This window comes from Lepidochelys kempii, chromosome 14, assembly GCF_965140265.1.
Source record: "Lepidochelys kempii isolate rLepKem1 chromosome 14, rLepKem1.hap2, whole genome shotgun sequence".
Lineage (NCBI taxonomy): Eukaryota > Metazoa > Chordata > Testudines > Cheloniidae > Lepidochelys > Lepidochelys kempii.
The window spans coordinates 1,879,981-1,885,980 of record NC_133269.1 but is presented as its reverse complement, the minus strand read 5'-3'; positions in this window follow the sequence as shown (position 1 = coordinate 1,885,980).

The following is a 6,000-nucleotide window of genomic DNA, read 5'->3' as shown; positions in this document are numbered from 1 at the left end:
ACCCCACATGGGTTTCCCCAGCTGGGCCTTGTTTGGCCCTGCTTATAGCACCCCCCCCACCTTCCCCAAGCTGCTGCAGCTTAATGCATTTCTTTTCCCCTCCAATCCCTGTATTCTTATTTATTATCCCTTTATTTATTATCAAGTTGCATCCGATGAAGTGGGCTGTAGCCCACAAAAGCTTATGCTCAGATTTGTTAGTCTCTAAGGTGCCACAAGCACTCCTTGTTCTTTATTCTTCCAGTCTCTTTCCAGAGGGATCTGTTCTGCTGGAAGGTATTAATGGCAGCCATCAATCACAGACCTGGTAACAAATTGATGGGTGCACTAACCAACTTCATTCAGGCTAAATGAGGAGCAGTTAGATGCCCCTTCGTTTAGTGATAGTTAAACAATACAAGCCATTGCCCACAGCATGGACCAGCATAGCAAGGCCTGGGTAGACACTTAGCCATGTAACCCGAGGGGTTTTCCTCGAAACTCATTGCAAATGCAAGTGATGGCGCATTTATTTACTTGCATGCAGCTGTATGTATCTGTGGGAAACCAGAAGGCGGGGAGAAAGCAAGCTGAGGAGGAGAGAAGCAGGGTAAGGGTGGCCCTGGGAGGAAGCCAACAGAGAAACATCTCATGTCTGAGGCTCTGGGTTCCACTCACTCTTCAACCATAGGGGTCTCTGCCTTCAGGGTGTGTCTGGTACACTTGAGGGTTCCCTTGCAAAGTCCCTATCACCTTGTCTAAGAGTAAGCAGTGTCAGGATGAGCTCCACCCTGACATCTGGTGGTGAGGTGTGGCAAGTTGTGGAAAAGAACTTCAGGGGCTGATCTCATTTGCATAGGCACACCCACCACGCCTAGAATGAGACCATAGCTGCCCAAATGGTCACTTTGGCTGCTGTGGGATCCCCAGTGTCTCTGTTATTGGGGCAGGAAGAATAAATTGTTATTACCCTGATTATGGGAACTGTGCTTGGAACTGTACGTGGCCTTTTGTTATGATGGAGGGATTCACCATCAACTAAGTAGCACTCGCTAGGCAAGGGTCATGGGTTCCAAAACTGTGTGAATGGAGAGAGGCTGGGGACAAGTATTAATACTTGGTGGCATGGGCCCCTTGGTGAGGGCCTTACATGCTAATTGCACTTCCTCCTCTCTCCACTGTGGAATATCAGAGCTAATTTTGATTTCATTAGAAGTCTAGTTATAGGCTGCTGAGCTCACTTTGGGCTGACAGTGCACCAGCACTGGGCCTCCCCTATTATAAGCTGAGTTCACCTAAGAGCTGAAATCACTGAGTGTTGTGTTAAATAGTGGGGGAGCCTGAAGATATATTGTGGAGCAGTTTGCGGGAGGGCTGGTGAAGCAGTTTGATGGGGAGCAGTGTGTGGATGGCAGGCGCTGCTTGTGGGCCGTGGAGCTGAGCGAAGGAGTTCGTGCGGCAGCTGGCGTAGCGGAGTGCAGCTGAGCGAAGGAGTTCGTGGGGCGGCTGGCGGGGCGGAGCACAGCTGAGCGAAGGAGTTTGTGGGGCGTGCAGCTGAGCCAAGGAGTTTGTGGGGTGGCTGGCTGGCGGAGCGGAGCGCTGCTATGGGGTGGTCAGCTTCAGATCATGTAAGGTGCCTCTTACCCCCATCCCATTTCCACCCAAGTTGGGAGGTAAAGCTCTGCAGATAAACTTTCGAACTCTGGGGCTGCCCTGACCAGGGACAGAGACTTTTGAGGCATTGGACTTTTGGGACTTTGGGTGATTTGGGGTTGCTGGACTCAAGAACCAAAGGGAAAAGGGCATGCCCCAATTTGCCTGGGGTGGGTTTTTTTTTGCTCATGGGTTGTGTTATGAATCCTGTGGGTGGTGTTTCCCCAACATAATGCCACATTGTTTCTCTCTGTTATTAAAAGGCTTTTGCTACACTCAGACTATGTGCTTGCGAGAGGGGAAGTATTGCCTCTTGGAGGCGCCCAGCGGGGGTGGTGTATATTTGTCCCAGGTCACTGGGTGGGGGCTCGAGCCGGTTTGCATTGTGTTATTGGAATGGATCCCCTAGATATTGAACCCGGCCCTTGTTGCTGCCAACTCTGACGGGCAGAAGGGTTACATAAGTTTCCAATCCCACTTCGAATGGGCAAAAAGGAAACTTGTTTGAAAAGGATTTAGAAAATCAGGAAGTTGGTCACTATAAGAAGCTGCCCATATGAGCAGGGCCCTTCCGTTTTCATGGCCATGAAAAACATGTCACAGACCCCGGAATAAGCCTTGTCCTTTGAAATCTGATCTCCCCAAAATCAGCCGGGCTGGGAGGGACAGGACTTGTCCTTCCCCTGCATGGCTGTTATGGGGAGAGATCAGACCCACCTCCATAGGCAGCGCAGAAGAGAGGGTGGTACACCCACACTTTTGTGCTGCAACAGCCCCAGAGCTGGGCTCTGGACTGCTGCCCCTCCCCCACCACCACCTCGCAGCTCCTGCCTGGGTCCTAGTTCCGGGGCTTCCTGCCGGGGCTTGGGGTGCTTGAGCTCTGGAGCTTCTGCTCCCTCTCCCCATGGGCTCCTGCCTGGGGGGCTGCTCCCCTCCTGTGGTTCCTGCTGGGACTGGGGGCCACCTAGGGTCCATCCAAGGTTTGGGGCTTCCACCTCCTGCAGCTCCTGCCTGGGCTCAGGGACCTGGTCTGGGGGCTGCCACCTCTCCACTGCTCCAGGTCCTGCAGCTGCCTCCTGCCCGGCTCTGGGCTCCCCTCCCGCGGCTCCTGCCAGGGCTCGGGATGCCTGAGCTCCAGGGCTGCAACTGCCAGCCCCTCTTGGCTTCTGCCTGGGCTCCGGGTGCTCAAGCTTGGGGATGCTGCCTCCCCATATGGCTCATTCCAGGGCTGGGAGTCCCTGGGCTCCAGCCTGAACTCAGGGCCTCCGCTCCCTGTGGCTCCTGCTCACGCTCAGGGACCTGCCACCCACCACACCTCTAGCCCTCGTAGCTCCTGCCCGGCTCAGGGGGCACCTGTTGTCCCTGATGGCTCCTGCTTGGGCTCTGGGCCATCCAGGCTCGGGGCTTCTGTGCCCCCTCCCGCCACCCCCCATCCCAGCTCCTGCCAGGGCTCAGGGCTTCCACACTGTGGCTCCTGCTATGGCTGGGGCACCCATAGGCCCATGTGTTAATCCACCACTGGCCCTGACTTGCAGCTAGGAGCCCCTGGCTGGGGCGCTCCCGGCAGCACTGGGGAGATCAGACGTACCTCCAGGAGCTTCCTCCAGCTGCAGGAAACTCTGCTGGGCTCTGAAGGCAGCACAGAAGTGAGTACGGCAAATCCTGCAACCCCCCTGCAACAGCTTTGGGACACCCCTCCCCGCACAATCCCCTTTTGGATCAGGACCCCCATGGTAACAACACTTGACATTTCAGATGTAAATGTGAAATTGACGAACGTTAAGATCCTGTGGCCGTGAAACTGACGCAAGTGAAGGGAGAACTTGGTAGGGCCCAGCCCTACAGAGGAGATGGGAAGCTTGGCATGCACACCCGTGTGGCCACGGCCCATACTAACATTCCCTACTCTGTGCTCCCCTCATTCCTCGTCTCTCTCCCACTCCAGACAGCTAAATTAGCCATATACACCACCGCGACCAGCTAGCATGGACTACATTACACACACACACCCCCACACACCCCCAACTGCCACGCAACACTTCCACTCTGGAATCCCAGCAGACCAAGGCTCAGGACACCTGGGTTATATTCCTAGCTTTGCCACTGACTAACTGTGTGTGTGACCATGAGTCCATCAAATCACTTTTCCATGCCTCAGTTTCCCTATATATGTCAAATGGTGCTGATAATACTGTCCTGTGCAAAGCAGGAGAGTGACATTACTGTAGAAGCTGCTAAACTGTGTTATCACTCTTTGGTTTTAATATTTGTAGTATTCTTGGCTCTGGCCCACGTTGCTCCCCCAGCAGGAACCTCCGCGGCATTTGCATAACGGGCTATTTCCATTCCGCATTGCAAGCCCGCCCCCAGCACACTTTCTTCCTGTTGTGTGCGTGGCTGGCTTCACCCTGTTCGTGGGTGAAACCAACAGAGTGAAAGCAGCTCCGCCAGTCGCTATGGCAACAGATGTTCATCAAGCCCCTGAACTGAGGCATGGGCTAGGGAGAGGCAGTTTAGCATCTGGGCTGGGGCTTGGTGCAGCTGCTATGCAGCCAGCAATGCCACAGCTGGGGGTGCAGGGAAAGGGTGCGAGGTTTTCAAAATGCAGCAGAGATGTCCGGCTCCCTGTCTCCCCAGCCCGGCGACCCTGGTGATGGCGCAAGGAAGTGCGGTTTCCCAGAGGGGCTGTTCGTACTGAAGGTACCTCAACTGCGTGACACTAAGAAGTTTGTGACGGCTGCTGCTGGCAGGAGTGACGGAGCACGAGCGCAGGCCGGCATGTGTCCAGCATGGCCCTGTGCACTGGAACCTCTCTTGTTAAGAGCAGGGAAGTCTGCCAGTTCTCTGGGCTATCCCTGTTTCTCTCAGGCCATTGGTTCCTGCCAGAGCCCATGAGAAGGCATCATGGTTTGGCAGGCCCAGTACTGCACCCTTCTGGCCCTTCCACCTCTGCTGAACAGTCGCTGGGCCTGACTCCCTTTGGCTGATGCAAAGGGGTCCCAAGACCAGTCTATGACACTCTTCCCTCTGCCATGAGCACCCCCAGGGCAGTGAGCCCCCACCTTCCAGTGCAGAGCTACCCCACTTCCCCAGCAGCCCTAGGTGCATGGGGCACACTGTGGCAGGGCAGACGTGTGCCACGGCCATTCTCCTCTCCTGCAAAGCCCCACAAGAGCCACCAAAGCAGGAGTGCGATTTAGGGGAGCTGTAAGGGCTGCCCTAACCTGCATGGATTCCTGCAGCTTCTGACTGTGAGGGGCAAACTTCCTCCCATCTGTCAAATTGTCCCTCCATAGAGCCGTGCCTGGGGTCTGGCTGGTAATGAATATAGTCATAGCTCAGATTCCCTACAAGCTTTCCAAGCCAATGCTGCAAATTATCCTGGAATCACTTTGATTGCTCCCAAAATGCAGTCACTTCTTGGGTGGAATACAGCAACTGTTGATCAGCAACACCCCTCCCAATTTTAGGACAGAAAGCAAAGACCAGCTGACAAGCTGCCTGGTGATCTACATAAGGGGTTTCACCAGAATAGCCTTGCTGATGCAGTTATAATGGTCTGAATTTCCTTAACGATGACAGGGCTGTAGAAGAATCCTGCTGGAACCAATCTGGCCTGTAGCATGTGCTGGGAGGAAAATGGGGCAAAAACATGATATGTGCTCTGGGGGAGAGACAGAAGAAGAGATCTGAGGCTGTGAAAAAGATAATCAGTGGAGAGTGCAGGGGCAGAGGCTGATGGGGAAGGACACACACCTGTCTGTATTGCCAAAGAGAAGAATCTTGGGGTGCACCACCCAGGCCATCTGCAGCCCCAGGACTTTGTTGTTTCCTGCAGATTCTTCAGCTCTTTGGAAGTTCTCCGGCCACTGGGAATGCGGAAGGCAGGAGATTTCCGCCCACTTCAGTAAACTCCTTTCTCTTCCCTGAAAGGCAGGTCACGCAGAAATTAGGCCTCTGGGCTTGTGTTTATTGCTCCTTCATCTGGCTTCTGACTGAGCCAATGCACCAAACAACAAAGCTGAGTCCAGGAGTTAAGGAAGAACCCCCTCCAGTGCTGGCACAAAAATTACCTTCATTATCTTCCTTGTCATCTCAGCAGATGGCCTCAGGTGCAAGAGTCCAAGAGTCCAAAACAATTTCTAGGAGGGAAGGACTCTGACCACGATGGGGAAGGTTTGGGGTGGTATTTGCCTGGGCACCGAGAAGGAAAGGTGCTGGAAATGTAGCTGCAGTGTAAATATGGTGACTACAGTAGCGTCAACCTCAGGTATCTGGGAATCGAGCCTCAGAGTCAGGAGAGCGTCTCAAACATCATGAGATTTAAAAAAAAATCGTCACAGGCTGGCTGGCCCTGTAAGGCGAAAG